Source organism: Phacochoerus africanus, chromosome 2 (genome assembly GCF_016906955.1).
Source record: "Phacochoerus africanus isolate WHEZ1 chromosome 2, ROS_Pafr_v1, whole genome shotgun sequence".
In the NCBI taxonomy this organism is placed as follows: Eukaryota; Metazoa; Chordata; class Mammalia; order Artiodactyla; family Suidae; genus Phacochoerus; species Phacochoerus africanus.
This window is the reverse complement of record NC_062545.1, coordinates 115,729,122-115,747,370: the sequence shown is the minus strand read 5'-3', so window position 1 is coordinate 115,747,370 and position 18,249 is coordinate 115,729,122.

Genomic DNA, 18,249 nt, shown 5'->3' with positions numbered 1-18,249 from the left:
TTTGTTCTAGTTCTGTGAAAAATGCCATTGGTAATTTGATAGGTATGCACTGAATCTGTAGATTGCCTTGGGTAGTAAAGTCATTTTGACAATATTGATTCTTCCAATCCAAGAGCATGGTTTATCTTTCCATCTGTAATGTCCTCTTTGATTTCTTTTGTCAGTGTCTTACAGTTTTCAGAGTATAGGCTCTTTGTCTCTTTAGATAGGTTTATTCCTAGGTATTTTATTCTTTTTGATGTGATGATTAAATAGGATTTTTTTCCCTAATTTCTCTTTTTGATCTTTTATTGATAGTATATAGAAATTTTTTTTTTGTCTTTTTTGTTGTTGTTGTTGTTATTGTTGTTGTTATTTCTTGGGCCGCTCCCGCGGCATATGGAGGTTCCCAGGCTAGGGGTTGAATCGGAGCTGGAGCCACCGGCCTACGCCAGAGCCACAGCAATGCGGGATCCGAGCTGCGTCTGCAACCTACACCACAGCTCACGGCAACGCCGGATCGTTAACCCACTGAGCAAGGGCAGGGACCGAACCAGCAACCCATGGTTCCTAGTCGGATTCGTTAACCACTGTGCCACGACGGGAACTCCAGAAATTATTTTGTGTATTAATTTTGTCTCCTGTAACTTTACCAAATTCACTGATGAGCTCTAACAGTTTTCTGTAGCATCTTTAGGATTTTCTGGCTTTTTTTTAAATCTAATGATCGACTCAAGCACAAGCGGAGTCAAATGTGAAAAGTCATGAATAGGCTTTCTATTTCTAGGCTTTCAATTTCTAGTTTTGGTGACTTTATTTATCTTCTACTTATTTACTTGAATATATAAGTTAACACATTACAAACAAAACAGAAGAAATTGTAATGTTGGAAAACGTAAGATAGCCCCAGAGGCAAATGTTATTAACACCTCTCTAATCTGTAGACTAATCCTTTGGTCCACAGCAAAGTAAGTAAGCTTAATCTCAGTTTCATCCATTAAGATCATTAAAGGGAGCTGAAGCATCCTTGGTGGCACCCTAGTAAGGGCCAGAAACAAATGCCCAGTTGCTCTGGATGAAATGAAAGTAACCAAATTTAGGCTCTTAGGATTCCCACAAGCCAAACTTCTTCATGAACACAGAACCATTTTAAATTTTAAACAAAAAAATTAATAAATCAAGTGATATATAAAAGGGTTGTATATCACAATTAAGTAGCGATTATCCTAGTATTTCAAGGGCAGTTTAATATTTGCAAATCAGTACATATAATTTACCATGTTAACAGAGAAAAAGAGGTATAGGTGATATGGTCATCTCAATAGGTATATAAAAAAGCATTTAATAATTACTCTTAGCAAATTAGGAACAGAAGTAAACTTCCTTAATCTGATAAAGAGTATCCCTATAAACATCTACAGCAAACACCTTATTTCATGGTGAAATTTTAAAAGCATTACCTCTAGAGATGGGATGTGAAACAAGGATGATTTCTATCTTTACTTTCATTCATCACTGTGCTGGTTCTAGCCAATGCAATAAGGCAAGAAAAAAGCATCATTAAGGATTGGGAAGAAAAAAAATTCTACTTCATTCACAGATAACATAGCTATGTACACAAAACTCTAAGAACATCAAAAAGGTTTTGAATTATTAAGAATTATTTGAATTATTAAGAATTATTAAGTAAATTAAGCAAAATTATTAAAGATCCAAAACACTGCTCTTATGTCAGAATAAACAAAAAGAATATGAAAAATTTAAATGATCCCATTATACTAGCATCAAAAATTCAAACCTTCAAGGAAATGCAAATAAAAAAAAAACACAGTATTACATGACTATGCACACAAGAAAATGGTTTATAACAAAAAAATCAGAAGATACAAAATAGTGGCAAAGAAGTGGGGCAAAATAAGTCTTCTACACTGCTAGTAGGAGTGCAAATTAGTGCAACTACTTTGGAAAATTTTTTGGCACTACCTAGTACAGCTGAACATATACGTACTCTATGACCTAGTATTTCCACTTATAGGCATATACCCAATAGAAATGTATATATAAGTTCACCAAAAATGTGTAATAATGCTTACTGTAGTACTTCCAAATAACCAAATATTGGAAACATTGTAAGTGTCCATCAACATTAGGCTGGACAAATAAAGTATGGTACGTTCATGTAATAAAATAAAGAAAAAAAGAAGGGAATGACATATAAGCACATCAACAATAGGAATACGTCTCACAAACATAATGTTGGACAACAAAAACAAAAAGCCAGATACCACAGAGGACATAGTGAACAGTTACATTTACAGTTAACCCTCCACATGTGTAGGTTCTGCATCAGCAGATTCAGCCAACTGTGGATTGACACAAAAGGCAGACTATGAAATCAAACCCTTACAGGGACTTGAGCATACCTAGATTTTGGTTTCCATGGAGGTTCTGCAACCAACCAAGAGTCAACAGTATACAAAATTTTAAAAGAGACTGAACTTATCTACAGTTTTAGAAGTCAGAATAATGGTTACATTTGGTAGAAAGTTGTAAGTGGAAGCAAGCACAAAGGGATTTCTGGGTGGTTATAAAGTTCTATTTCTAGATCTAAGTGCTGGTTGCAGAGATGTGTTCACTTACCAAATTTTTCCCTTATGATTTCTGCACTTTTTGTGTATAATAACATTTCAATTAAAAGATTTTTTTTACAAAGGAAAAGATAAGGCAGAGCCTAAAGAAACTGGGAGATGAAAGGGGATGATAAAGGTAAAAAGAGAGGGAACAACGTTTTCATCTTAAAAAGTGGAGACTCAATAGATATTATTTTTCATGAAACAAGTAGTGTAGGCTTAACAATTTTGAGGTTGCAAAGATGGAGAAACCAAGACAGGTGTCAAAATTGCAAAACGAGGTGTGTGGCAAAGAGGGTGGCGTAATGAACCAAATTTGCATTTGCGACAGCAGAAAATTAATGGACACTGCCAAAACTAGATAAAGAAACTAAGTATCTTAAAAAAACAATTATTTTTCTTTCTCATAATTCTGGGGATTTGCTCAGTAGTTCCTCATTGATTTTGCTAGGGCTCACCATGGGCTGTGTTCCCCTGGAGAGATGTTTGGGCTGGGCTGGAGAGTCCAATCCAAGGTGTCTTATTTGCACATCTGTCTGTTAAAGCTGGCTGTCAATTGGGGTCCTTCAGTTCTCCCCTACATGGCCACTCACTTATGTAGGATTGACTGGCTCCTCTAAAGGACAGCATGTCTCAGGACAGCATTCCAAAAGGCCAAAAGCAGAAGCTGCAAGGCCTATTAAAAGCTTAGACTTAAGTTTTGCAAAATATCACTTCTGCCTTAAGCTACGGAACAAAGGATGTGCCAGGGCCAGCCCAGATTCAGGATGTGGGGAAATAGTTTCAGTCTCTTGATGGAGGGAGCTACAAAGTCACATTGTAAAGGGGTGAACATAACAGAAGGAATTCGTGGCCACATTTGCAATCTACTACCATCTGCCCTCTGTTCACAATTATTTACATTTCTCCCTCATGCAGAAGAACAAAAACAGAAAGTTTAAATCGATTGTTTCTGGGAAGCAGAACAGAAGGTAAGGGAAAGAGGAGACAGGAATTTTTTTATCCTAAGTCTTTGCATATTATTATTTTTAAAAACATACATGCTGTATAAAAATTAGTATTCCTAATGTAATATCCGTTTTGGTGCATATAAATTTCTTGCTTTGAAGAGAACAACAGGAAAGGCATTTTCTCCTATTCTCATTTAATAAATGCTGGAAAATACCTACTGAATGTGGATTTTAAGAAATGTAAGATCATTAAACTACTCAATACCAACATTCTTCAGTTCTGTTCTACCCACTAAAGATTCCCTTTAAAAATGTGACTCTGTATATGAAAAATACTTCTTAAACTCTAAATGTTTTATAACCCAGTATACATTATCCATTGCTACTGTTTCTACATTGTGCCCAGCATGGTATTAAGCTGTGTGAGGCCACAAAAGGACTAGAAAATAAGATTCCTGCCAGCCAGGAATTAACAGTCTAGATGAAGAGAAAAGGCAACACCCATAAACCAATTATAAGACATACCAGAATATAAGGGGCCATGAAGACAGGGACATTACTCTTTGTTCATCGCAGCCTCATCACAACCCCACACACAGTAAGACCTTGATAGGTATGTGCTAATGGAGGATGGATCAATTACCTGGCCGCCCAAAGTTCAGAGCGTGGACACAGTACTGATTGGAGGTGCTGGAAGAATTTAAGAGGCAACAACCAGAGTAGGTGGTTGCATTCAGCCATGGCATCACAGCCAGGTTTATTTCCCATCAGGATATGACAAAGTCATAGTGCCTGCCACCAGAGGGGAAGATGAATATTCCAGCCCAGAAAATGAAAGACTCAGACATAGGAAGGAGTTCAAACCAGCCTGAATGGAAGCAGAGAAAGTCAGGGCTGCTGGATATCAGAGACTGCCCACCTTGTGCCCCTGCGGAAGTTGGGCAGAGAGAGGAAGTAGGGGTGGGAAAGAGTGGACAGGATGGAATGGCAAGTGATGGGAAGAACACAGGGCACCTGAGAAAGAGGTAGGGAACAAATCCTACCACCCAGAGGGACACAGCAGTGCCCCATCACAAGTACTGCTGCCCCTCCATATAGAGGAATCCCAAATATTCCTCATACTAGTAGTCAACACCCCATTCATTCTAGAATTAGCAGGGAAAACAGGGGTGAATTGGACATTCTCCAGCTCCCCAGGACCTTAAAGCCTTTTACAGCTGGAGAGACACCAGTTGCATGTTAACTTAGGGTCTTGGAGCCTCCCAGAATGGTGGAAAGCTGGTCTCTGAGCTCAGGCACCCCTGAGTTCCTATATGGGTTCCAGTGCTCATTGCTCAAGATCCCTAGGCAAGCTGACCTTTAATAAGTCTCAGTTTTTGTTCCCTGACCAGTCTCTGCTTCACAGATTGTGAGGATACAATGAGGTCCTCTATGCAAAGATATTAGAGGACCTACATGCTTTACCACTGTTAGGGAGAGCCACAGGCTGTGAGACCTGGGAGGCTGGGTGGAGGTGCTGGTTTTGATCTGGGGACTTGAAAATAAGCAGAATTTATATAAGCATAGATGGACTAGCCATGGCATCTCACATGGGAGCAAGGAGAACAAAGCCCCAATGCAGAAAAATAACATGTGGAGGGAGCCACAAAGCTTTCTATTTGATTGGCTGTGTCAGATACAAGAAAGCTTTATCTGGAAGGGAAGATGGGTGCCCTGGGTGTCCTGGGGTGTCTAGAGCAAGAAATGCAGACCTTATTCTAGAGTCAGCAGGGAACCATGAAAGGTTTGAGCAGGGATGTGAGTCTTAGGTGAGAAGTGGGGTGGGAGGCTGGTAAGGATGGACTAGATACGAAAGACCTGCTCTGGGATGGGACAGGTGGGTGGGTGCCTTTCAAGTAGGTCACCTCTGACATGTTCTAGGAAAGACCCACAGCTGAGAAGTAGTTCTTAGGACTTTATCTCTTTCACAACTGGCTTCAAAGGGTAGAAGACTGGGTGACAAGAGAGGAGATAAAGGGCCATGTTAATGATTGGAGAGGCAACCTAGTTCAGGAAAATATTGATACAACTCTTCTAATCATTGCCCAAGAAGGTATCTACAAGGGAGCTGGGAAGAACAGCTCCGCAGCCCTGACAAAAGCTAAAGTCCAGACATGGTCTGGCCTTGGGCAAAATGAAAAATGGATTTCTATCTCTCCCTCCTACCTTTTCTAGAGTCCCACTGTATTATTAGCCCCTCCCCTTTCCTCAACTGCCCTGAGCCCATGGCCACATCCAAATACACTATGTCTCTGTGTGCAGGTATGATGTAGACATGTGAATGCCCACGATGCTGTTCCCCAGCTGCAGGACTTTGGGCAGGTGACTTATCTTGGTCACTTGAGACCTCTGCGGTAAATTGAGGTAAAAGTGAGTCCCTTGAGCAGTGGATGTACTGCTGAGGAGCATTAGTCTCTTCCTCTAACCTAGAGAGAAATCTATTGAAATCCTATGGGCACTGGACACGGAGCCCCCGTATGTCCCTGACCTCAAGGACTGCTGAGTGTATGTGCAAAGTGGTCATGTGCTTCTCTTTCAGGTTGATCCTAAGTACACAGATGTTGTTTCCTCATGATATGAAAATATGTCACAATCTGTGAGAACATTTGAACTTTTAATAAACTTAGAGTCAGGTTCTAGGGTAAATTTTCCTAAGACTTGCAGGTGTCCTCAGACCAAATTGCTTATTTAATGAAGAAATTACAGGATGCGTTGATACTGGTAAATCAATTCCAGAATGAAATCTGATTCCATACATTTTTATGCTGGTATTAAAGTAAAACAGATTTATATAATACCCCTTTTGAACCTGGCAATGATATAATTAAGACTGTTGTCATTGAGAAGTCTCCACGAATATCACGTATGTGTGAGATGAAAATGGACTCCTGGAGTTCCCGTCACGGCTCAGTGCTTAATGAATCTGACTAGGAACCATGAGGGTTTGGGTTCGATCCCTGGCCTCACTCAGTGGGTTAAGGATCTGGCATTGCCGTTAGCAGTGGTGTAGGTCACAGACTTGGCTTGGATCCCGAGTTGCTGTGGCTGTGGCGTAGGCCGGTGGCTACAGCTCTGATGAGACCCCTAGCCTGGGAACCTCCACATGCCGCAGGAGCGGCCCTAGAAAAGGCAAAAAAAAACAAAAAAAACACAAAAAAAACAATAAAATTGGCCCTCTCATGCTTTCTCATTGGGAAGACAAAATCCATGACAACTTTTATCCTCACTAACTCAAATTCTGACTAGGGTTTGGGGCTAGAGTCTAAGTTTCTATCTTTATATTAAAGAGGCTACTCAGTAACAAATGCAAATTTAAGACTATAGAACTCACACAAGTCCACATGAAACACTAGAGTTCAAGTGTGTTAGAGGCACCATTTAAATAGAATATAGTCTTCTCCTATTTGATCTCCAGTGGGCTTTATTTGCAGCATTTTCTTAGCTCAAGTGAACTTTTTTTTTTTTTTTGGTCTTTTTGCTATTTCTTGGGCCACTCCCACGGCATATGGAGGTTCCCAGGCTAGGGGTCAAATCGGAGCTATAGCTGCCAGCCTACGCCAGAGCTACAGCAACACAGGATCCGAGCCGCGTCTGCAACCTACACCACAGCTCACGGCAACGCCGGATCGTTAACCCACTGAGCAAGGGCAGGGATCGAACCTGCAACCTCATGGTTCCTAGTCGGATTCGTTAGCCACTGCGCCACCACGGGAACTCCAAGAGAACTTTTTTTTTAATAAAAATTGAATTCAGTTAAATGGAAAAAAATTGAAAACAATAAAACTGAATTTTAAAACATCTCTGAGTAATTCATGCTGAACTTTATTCTATCTAGTCTGAACACATCAGGTTTCACATGTTAAGGATAACTCTGAAAGCAGCCTTGCAGTTACTTTCAAACCATTAAGGCCTTCCTTTCATCATAATTACCTCATGATAGGGAATGAATGTGAGAGAATAAGAACTATACTTCAATAAAAAATAAAATGATGAGAAACATTTTGACACTGGACTTCTCATAAGACTAAATGTCAGTAAAAACGGGAGGGAAAACGAATTTTGAAGATAGAATTGTATATTCAACCAAACTGTCAATTAAGTGTAATTTATCTAAATAAAGACATTTTCAGGCAAACAAGGCCTCAAAAAACTACTTCTCACATTCTTAAGAAGTTACTTAAGGACATACCTCAAAAAGAGAAAGACATGGGATCCATACAACAGTGGTGACAACCTAGGAAGGTTATACAGAAAAATCTCAGGACAGCTGTCCAGAAAAGAGTGACAGGTCCTAACTCAGGTCAGGGAGCCTAAGACCATGAGAAAGATAAGAGCCCTGCAAGAAAAACTCTGTCTGAAAGGCTACTAAAATTGAAGCTCTGGGAAAGTCACAGTCTTCTTTCTGTCAGAATGAAAGAAAGAGAGGGAGGGAGGAAGAAAAGAGAAAGGTAAAATAGGAATAATGTCAGGAAGACCGAAGGCTGCAGAAGGTAGTAATCCAAAGCAAAGGAAAATGTGACATGATTTTAAGTAATGAATAGAGTGAAAGACAAGAAAAACCATTTTACTTTGATGTTACTGTGCTTCCTCCCTTTCAAGTAGCCTGACACGGGACACGTAGAGCAGTATATACAACTCAAGGATGCTGCCCCTCCCTGTATTGGGCAATAATTAAGTAACCACAATAATACAAATGCCTTTTGAGTTACAACTTTTAAAATCAACCCCAGATAAAGCATCGAAGACTTTATTACAATTGTAGAACTGAATACAAATCTTATGAATGTCGATAACATAAAAGCAAAATGTAGCTGACAAAAGGAGCTCTAGGTTAATTCAACGAGTTAGCTTACACTCCTACAAGAATGAAATTGCTGAGGAAGAATCCAAAGCAATCACATCACTAGGAAATGCCAAAATCCTAATTTTGGTAAATTCAGCAAATTTGTTATTCTTCAAATTTCATTGTAGAGAACTGGGCTACTTCTTACAGGAAGTAAAAGATTAAAGAGAAAGACTGACAACTTTAAGGGGAGTAAAATACTGACTGAAGGTGACAGAACAAGAAATCGAGCTTTAAGCACAGTATTTAAGTGTAAAATATTCACAATATAGGAATGTTTAGAAAATGAAATAACTATCAAACATCAAGAAGGGACGAGGTAGAGAAAGTACTGGGCCATGTGACCTAAATCTCATCTATCATAATAAGGAGTCAATAGCATGTTCTAAAGCTGATGAAATCTCAAGTAACAATTATACAAGCATATTATTTTGAACTACAGAATAAGTCACAGAATAATGAAAAGGAGAAACAGTTAATAAAATTTGCCTCAGAAGGATGGGACTGGGGGTTGAGGGAGGTAGGGCAGGAGATGTTGTTTTTCAATGTAAGCTTGCTTTTGCTGTTTTATTTTTACATCCAAGTGCACCTGTTGTGTCAATAAAACTTCCAGGAGTATGTATATGTATATTTGTGTTTTCCTTATAGGCAAGAACTATACCTTAGCTATCTTGTTTTTCTAGGTCTATCCTAGTAGTCAACACAATAGCAGTAAAATAGTAGCAACAATAACAGTAAAATCATCTATTTTGGGGGGAGGTGAAGGAGAAAAAGATAGCTTTATTGTTTTGCCAGGCAAAGGGGGCCACAGCAGGCTAATGCCTTAAAGACTGTGCCCCCTCAAAATCATCTATTTTTAAGGACCTACCATATCTCAAACATGTTCAAGTGCTTCACATAAATATTATTGTTCCTTACACAACCCAGCAAGGTAAATATTCTACATTTCTAATGAGGAAATGGAGTTCAAAAAAAAGAAAACTCATTGCATCTGTTGTAAATAACTGGGAAAAAAAAAAAAAAGCAACTGGTTAATGGCAGAATTTGAACCCAGCAGGATTTGAATCTGAGTCTGACTGTCTCTAAAATCTTGTTCATTTTTTTAAAAAACTAAATCAGCATTTATAGGAATGATTGTGAATGAATGATTAGAATAAATGAAATGAACGTCAAAACTTAAAATGAATGTCAGTTACATTATTCCATGCCTCAGAAAATACCATTCTATCTTTCTACAAGCATCACCACCTAAAACCAAAAAAACTTTAGATTCATAAACCTCCTGTGTCTGAAATAACTTGAGGCTGCTATGTGAAGTAACCAGTAAGGTCTGGTGGAAGCCAGAGGGAAAATTTAGATTCTCAAAATTAAGCGAAGAGATTTTTGTCCAGTAATAGAACAAGCTGAAATAATCCAGACTGTAAATCACTAGGTAGTAAATACATATTGACTCAATGTCCACACTCTCAGCTTTCTGGACTAAAATATTATTTTCATGCAGATTTAAATGGTTTAGGGATTAGGGCTTAATGCAGAATTAGTTTGCCTAAGTGGCTCTGTCTCTGAGCCCAAAGGTGGTCACATGGATGCAAGAGTGTGCTCTTGAGAAAGAGCACAGCACTGGTGCCTGTGCCTTTTTGATCATTTTCTCTGTCAATAAATACGGCAGAGTGTATCCCTCTCTATCACATACGTTCTACTGGATTAAGATATGCATTATGGCATATACAGTGATATAGAAAAAAGAATGAATACAGCATGTACACAGAAGCTCTCCTTCTTCTTCTTACCCTCTAATGTGTAGTCTTGTACAAGCCCAGCTACACTCAATTTTAGAACACTCTTCTATGGGATTACCACACAGTAAGCACACAGCCATGGAGAACAAGTTGTGTATAAAATAAAACATAAATATTATAATTAGAGCCAATATTGATTAAGCACTTACCTTGTGCCAGGCACTGTTCTAAGCAGACTGCATGTTTTTATTTTAACTTATTTAATCCTTAAAACAATTCTATTGGCAGGTTCTATTACCAACCCCCATTTAAAAAAAAAAAATGTGCTGAAAGATTAAATAACCTTCCCGAGGTCACACAGCTGGTACATGTTAAATCCAGGCCACCTTTTAAAAATAAAATGTTTTATTTTGGAATAATGTTTAATTTACAGAAAGTTGGAAAGATAGTAGGGTGTTCACATATATCATCACCAGAGCTTCCTCTGTTGCTACCATGGTATAAAACCAGGGTACACAGGGCAAAATAAAGAAACCAACATGGGTACATTGATTAAATACAAGGCTTCATTGGGTTTTACTAGTTTTCCCACTAATGTCCTCTTTCTGTTCCAGGATCAAATCCAGGGTTACCATCCAAAAGTGGTACCTTTTCTGATATGGTATATCAGCCATGGTTCTAAGAGAGAAACAGAGTCTCAGTAGGATGTAGAGATGGATACATATAGTGTTCCTTCACTCACAGGTGACTGTGTTCTCCCTGATTCTACATCATCTTTCCTCTATGCATGCCTTTCTCTGCGTCCAAATTTCCCCCTTTATAAGGCACAGTCATAGTGGATCAGGGCTCATCCTAATGACCTCTTCTTAACTTGATCATCTACAAAGATCCTATTTCCAAAAAGGTCACAGTAATAGATACTGAGGGTGAGGTGTCCCACATTTGGGGGTGGGGTTACAATTCAAACTGTACCTCAGTACATCTGAAATCAATAGGGAAGAGCACAGAATGGCAGGTTGGGGAGTCTTAGGCAAGGCTTGAGCGGCTGCCTACAAGCAGACTTTCTTCTACTTCAGGAATCTTCAGCTCTGCTCATAAGGCTTTTCAACTGATTCAATCAAGCTTACTCAGATTATCTAGGCTAATCTTCCTTATTGAAAGTAAACTAGTTATGGACTTTAACCACATCTACAGTATACCTTCCCAACCACATCCAGATGAGTGTTTGAGTGAATAACTTGTGACTGTAGGCTAGCTTAACTGACACATAAAACTGATCATCATACATTGTTATCTGTTTGGTTTCATCAACATAAAATTTACTCCCTTAACAATTTTTAAGTGTAAGTTCTCCCTTTGCCTTTTGAGGTTAAACAAGTCTTCTTCAAAGCCCAGACATTCCTCTAAAGTTGGTTGGTTAATTACTAAGACTCTAATGACACCTCCCCTGGCTAAGAACAGAAAGGAAAAACTTGGACTAAGAAATGTTCACAGGCCAAGGGCAATGAGCTTTGCAAGGCAAGTGCAGCGGGAAGTCCAGTAGCTCCCAGAGGTGTGCTGCACTGGGATATGTCTGGAGGACAGTTCTTAGCTGGGTGGCATAGGTTACAACACAACAGGGCCCAAGCATACCTCTACAACGTTTTGTCAGATGACAACACAGGTACCATACAACTTTCTCTTCCTACCTTCCTGATCTTAGTAAATTGCTATCAAGTTGTCAAGTGAGGATCTTTATAATCAACCAAAGACAGCAGAAATAATCTTTGGTTGGCTGTGAAACACCAGAATGGGAGTTAAGGAAAAGCAAACCCCACCACCCTGGAGCCTTCAGACAACAAAGAACTTAGAGTCTTGACGCTTCATTACTAACCAGCCTGGTGACCCCCAGGAATGTCCAAGGTTTTAGGTGAGGTCACATTTTATACCTTTCACTACTTTACACGTTTTAATAGGAAGAGATTCTCTTTGAGAAAGGCTTACCAGATGGTTTCCTTAAAACTGTTACAGAGACAGGAGGATAGTCTTGGAGTAGCAGAAGAACCACCTGCTCCAGTGAAAGGAGCCTGTAGTTCACACCTGTACACTTGAAACTCTGCTCTGTGGGACAGGGGCTGAAACTTTCATCATGGAATGAGTAATTCCATAACCCTGGAAATCTGTCCAGTCCACTCCAGGTTACCCACACAATCTACTCCACCACACAGATGAGATCTAATGCTTTGCCCTCCTCGAAGACCACAGTTACTGCTCAAATACCACTGGGAACAACAGGGACCCAAAGTGACTCCAGACACCAGTGGGCATCTTCAGGAAATTCTCTCCTGCTTTCCAGCCAGATCTCAGATCCATCCAAGAAGAGCAGAACTAAACATCTCCCTACCCTGTACAGGAGTTCACCTAGAGTCAAGGGTGTTACAATGTGAGGCTAATTACTGCAGCCTTTTAATATTCTCTTCTCCGAGGCCCTCCCAGGAAGGATAAAGTAAAGCACTGCATAATAATAAGTGGACTGGGAACCTTCAGGAGCTGTGTGACCTTGAACACAGTAGTTGACCCTGACTTGCAACCTCATTAACACAAAAGGAGAGAGAGGGAAAGGCCCCTTCCTTTCCATGGTCAAGGTGAGGAGGATCAGGCTGGGCCAGGGTGTATGGGAGCGGAAAACACACCTTTGCCCAAAACACAGGCACGCAGGTCCGGGAGGGGGTGGCAAGGGGGGTAGGTGCTGCCTTGTGGGAGACACAAAGACACCTGGTTATTCGCTCTTCTCCCTTGTATTCTCCCCACAATTTTTGATCAGCTGACAGTCTCCGTCGTTCCCCCCCACCAACAGCATTTTGCTTTTGCTTTCACTGTGAACTGTATCGTACACACAGAAGGGTATAAAAAGCCTACATACAGTTTAGAAACCAGTAACAACATGAATGCCTGTGTATTTGTCACCAGCAAAGCCCATTAACAATTTCCAGGAAATAAACATAGAGTCTAAGTAATAAAATAAAATCTAACCTTTTTTTTCTTTTGTGCTTTGTCTGGTTTCACCTGTTCGTGTGGGGGCAGCATGCGGAGGCCCTGTATGGGGCCCTTCGGACCAGAAGTTCTCCTAGGAAATGGCTATGCCAACACCTCAGCTCCGGCATCTGGGCAGACTGGCTCTGCACCTCAGTTAAAGATGGCGGCGGACATGTGCCGAGACGCTGCGCCGGCGCAAGAATTCTGCCCCGCCCCCAACTCTGAGATCCTATAAAGCAGCCCCACTAAAGCCTTTCCAGGTGATCAGGTGTTTGACCTTCCTACATTCTTTGATCAAAGAATAAAGCTTCCCTTTGCTTCTGAACCTAAGGGAGCTTCCACTTTCTCTAAGGACACCAGGAAGGAGGACCCATGTTGGGCGGTCTGGACATATTCACCATTCCAGAACAGAAAGAGGCTTTCCTTAAAATTCCCTCAGGCCTTCTCCAGATCACTCTCCTTCTCCCCTCAAAGAGCTAACCTTACTAGCCTGATTGCTGTGTTAATGGTTCTCTCTGGCCTTTTCTTATTCCCTGTGAAGAGATTATTAATTTTGTTTTTGACATTTATGTTAATGCAGCCATTCTGTTATGTGTTTGTGAACTGCTTTCTTGTGCTCAATTTTGTTTTTGTTTTGTTTGTTCTTGTTGCTTTTTCTTTTTATGGCCGCACCCACATCCTATGGAAGTTTCCAAGCTAGGGTTCCAATCGGCATTGCAGCTGTTGGCCTACACCACAGCCACAGCAACGACAGATCCAAGCCACATCTGCGACCTACACCACAGCTCATGACAACACCATATCCTTAACCCACTGAGCAAGGCCAGAAATCGAACCCTCATCCTCATGGAGACTATGTCAGGTTCTTAACCCACTGAGCCACAATGGGAACTCATGGATTTTAAAGATTCCTTCATGTTACTGAGGGCAGCTGTGTGTAGGGCGTTCAATTTTCACTGCTGTATCCTGTTCATATACTGAATCAAATACAGTAGAATTTTTGTATTCATTCTACTGGTGTCGGGCATTTGGATTATTTCAAGTTTGGAGCCACTAAGATCAATGCAGCTATGACTGCTCTTGCACATGTCTCCTGGCACATGTATGTAAGAGTTTCTTCAGATAGGACCACATTGCTAGGCCATAAGAGTGGGTGTATGATTAGCTTTACTAGGTAATATAGGTAATGCTACCCAATTTTTCAACGTGGTTGTACCAATTTAAATTCCCACTAGCCATTAATAAGTTCCTTGCACTTCAGAACTAAAAATTATCACCTTTATTATAGTTTCTCAATGTAGTTTTAACTTGTAATTTGTAATGATGAGATTGAGCATATTTTCATATGATCATGAGACATAAGTGTCTTCTTCTGTAAAATGCCTGGTCCTGTCTTTGCCCAGTATTTTACTGAGTCATTTGTTTGTTCTTATTGCTTCATAAGAATTGCTATAGGGAGTTCCCATTGTGGCTCAGCAGTAAGGAACCCAACGAGTATCCAGGAGGGTGCGAGTTCAATACTTGGATTGGAGGGTGGATTAAGTATCCCGCCTTGCTGGGGCTATGGTGCAGGCTCCAGCTGTAGCTCCAATTCGAACCCTAGTTGCCATATGCTATGGGTGTAGCCCTAAAAAGAACAACAACAAAAAAGAATTGTTATATATGCTGTATTCCTTTATATATTGTGAATCTATATATATATTTGTATCATCTCTTCACTGTCTTAAAGGTATCATCTTATAACAAAGTTCTTAAGTTGACTATAGTTGAATTTGCAACAATTTATAGAAGTTTTGATCTATAGTAGGGAGAGGCCTACCACCTTCGGCTGCTTCTTCAGGATTATTTTGACTACCCTTGGCCTTTAGATGTTCTGTGAAAAGTTAAGAATATGCTGGTCATGTTCTACCAAAAAACAAACAAAAACCAAAAACTCTTACTGGAATTTCATTAAATCCATAGATCAAAAAAAGGGAAATTTACATCTTTATAATACTGTTTTTCTATTCAAAAATATGGTATACAAGGTGTATGTCTGCACGTGTTTAGGACTAAAGTCTTTCAGTAACGTTTAAAGGTTTATCTATAAAGACTTACAACTCTTTTATAAATTTATTTACTAAGCACTTTGTATTTTATTGCTAATTTAAATGGTACCTTTTACAATTAGATTTTTTCTTTTTTACTGTTGTTTTAGGGCTGCACCTGTGACATATAGAGATTCCCATGCTAGGGGTCGAATCAGAGGTACAGCTGATGGCCTACGCCAGAGCCACAGCAACTCAGGATCCGAGCTGCACCTGCGACCTACACCACAGCTCGCAGCAACGCCAGATCCTCAACCCAGTGATCAAGGCCAGGGATCGAACCTGTGTCCTCATGGATGTTAGATTCCTTTCTACTGAGCCACAACAGGAACTCCTACAATTAGACTTTCTTATTGCTTCTGGTATATAGAAATGCAATTGATTTTTATATCAGCTTTATATGCAGACATCTTGCTAAATCCTTAACCTTATTATCAATTCACATATAGATTTAGAATTTCTTTGTCTGCAAGACTGAGAGTTTTATTTCTTCCTTCCCAATTCTTAGACTTTTCTTTCTCTTGTTTTACCACCCTAGCTATGACCTCCTATACTGCAAGTGGGCATCTCTCTCTAACCCTTTCATTTTAAATTTTTGATGATTAATAATGATGTTTGCCGTAGGTTTTTAAGGGGTTCTTTTCCAGATTAACAAATATCTCTTCTATTCCTATTTTGCTTTAACTGCATTCCAAAAGTTTTAAAACATCATATTCAGGTCTATGTATTTTTAAATTTCCATTATGACATTTTCTTTGATTTGTGAGTTGTTTCAAGTGTGCTTTTCATTTCCAAATGTATGGTTTTTTCTCATTATATTTTTGTTATTGATTTCTAACTTAATTACATTCGAAATTTATTCATAGAAAATTTTATGAGTGCTTTTTAAGCAATAATCTCCAACTGCAGAGTACACTCATCTCCATATGCCCATTTTATCAAGTTTATTAACATGTTCTTTAAATCTTCTATATCCTTAATGATTTTTATCTATTTTTACCTGATTTTTAATCTATGAATTCCTGAGAACAGTGTGTTAAAATCTCCCACCGGCACAATGGATTTGTCTGACTACACTTGCAGTGCTATCATTTGTTTGCTTCATATATTTTGAGGCTGTGTGTGTGTGTGTGTGTGTGTGTGTGTGTGTGTGTGTATTACATGTATTAAAATAAAAAATCTATCTTATTGCTAAAGTAAATGGTATTATGTATACACCTTACAAGTTTAGAATACATTTTGGGGAAATTAAGCATTTTACCAATATGTGGTGACTTTATCTTTCATAAAGTTGTTTACCTTAAAGTCTGTTTTTTCCTGATATTGATATATTTTTCCATCTTTCTTTTGATTAGTACTTGCCTATTATATCTTTTCTCATCTTTAACTTACAATATGTACACATCTTTATATTTGAAAAGTATTTCACGTAAAAAGTGTATGCCATATTTTTCTTTTTTTAAGATTATTTTTCTTTATCCAGGTTATCAGTTTTGGTCTTTTAACTGAGGAGTTCAATGTGGTTGCATTTATAGTAATTACTACTATATTTGAATTTCCTTCTAACATCCTACTATGTGTTTTGCATTTGTCTCATTATTTTCATTCTCTCACACCCCCTTCTTGTGAATTAAGCAAGATTGTTTTTGTTTATATTTTGTCATTTGCCTTCTGTTTATCTAGAAATGATCATATCCATATCTTTTTTGTAGTTTGCCAGAAAAAATTTTAAGATGTATTTATAATAACTTTATAATATTTTTAACCCTCTCTTGAAAAATTCAGGGTCCTTAATTTTTTTTCAATTCTAATTATCTGTCCACCTAATCTAATGCTTAGGTTGTCTGGTATTTTACTTCTAATATGCTTTTTGTCCCTGAAAATATGACATTTTTGTTATGTTACAGAGTTAAGGTTTATGTAGATTTAAGTTAGGGTTTATTTAAAGTTACGTAAATATAATATGTTTGTTCATCATTCCTTCTCATATCTCAGACCTTGTCTCTTAGGCCATTTTTCTCCTTCCTGAGATATATTATATAAAATTACATTTAGTGGAGACCTTCTGGAAATAATTAGTTTTTTTATTTCTTTTATTTGAAATATCTTTACCCTCATTTTTGAAAAATCATTTGGCTGAATGTATAACTTTTGCAAACAGTTATTTTCTTTATAGAAGTCAGTATTAATACTAGTTGCCATTCTTTTAAAAAAAGATCCATGTTCCTCTCGGACTGCTTTTAAGATCATCTCTTTTTCTTTATAATTATTCCGATGTGTCTAGAAGCGTGTTTCCTTTTACCTATCCTACGTAGGATTTGTTGAAGATTGTGTCTTTTAGGAATTCTGAAAGATTATCAGCCATTCTCTGTTGAAATTAAATCCCTCCTGATATCTGACTGAAATTTTTCCCTTTGTCCTCTTTTTTTTTTTTTGCCTTCCTCCCACCCCCATTTCTAAACTTACTTCTGAAGTTTATCTCCATGATTGTTATCAATAGCAATAGATAATACTATTGCATCTGTCTCTATTATTTCTTTGTAACTGTATCTAATTTTCTGGTTATGCTGTCCATTGAAGTTTAAATCTCAATTATATTAGGATTTTCATTTTTAAAAGTTACGTCTGGTTGGTTCTTTTTCCAGGCTACCTCTCTCCTGCTCAAATTTTCAAGCTTTCTCCCTTTATCTTTAAACCTATTCTGCATAACTACTTTACTTTCAGTGTTCAATAAACCTAGTACCTGGTGCTCATGCTGATCTATTTCTACTATGTGTTTTTGCTTTTCTTTTTTCCTTCTGCTCTCAATTATAATACATTTACCTTTTGTGTTTTGTGATTTTTGACTAGAAGCTGCTCATTCTTCTTGGACATTATCTGTGGAAATTCTGAGAGGACTGGGTTGCAGCAGGATTCTGCCAGAATTTGTGTTTCTTCAGCTGAACAAGTTAAATTTTCAGACTTAGA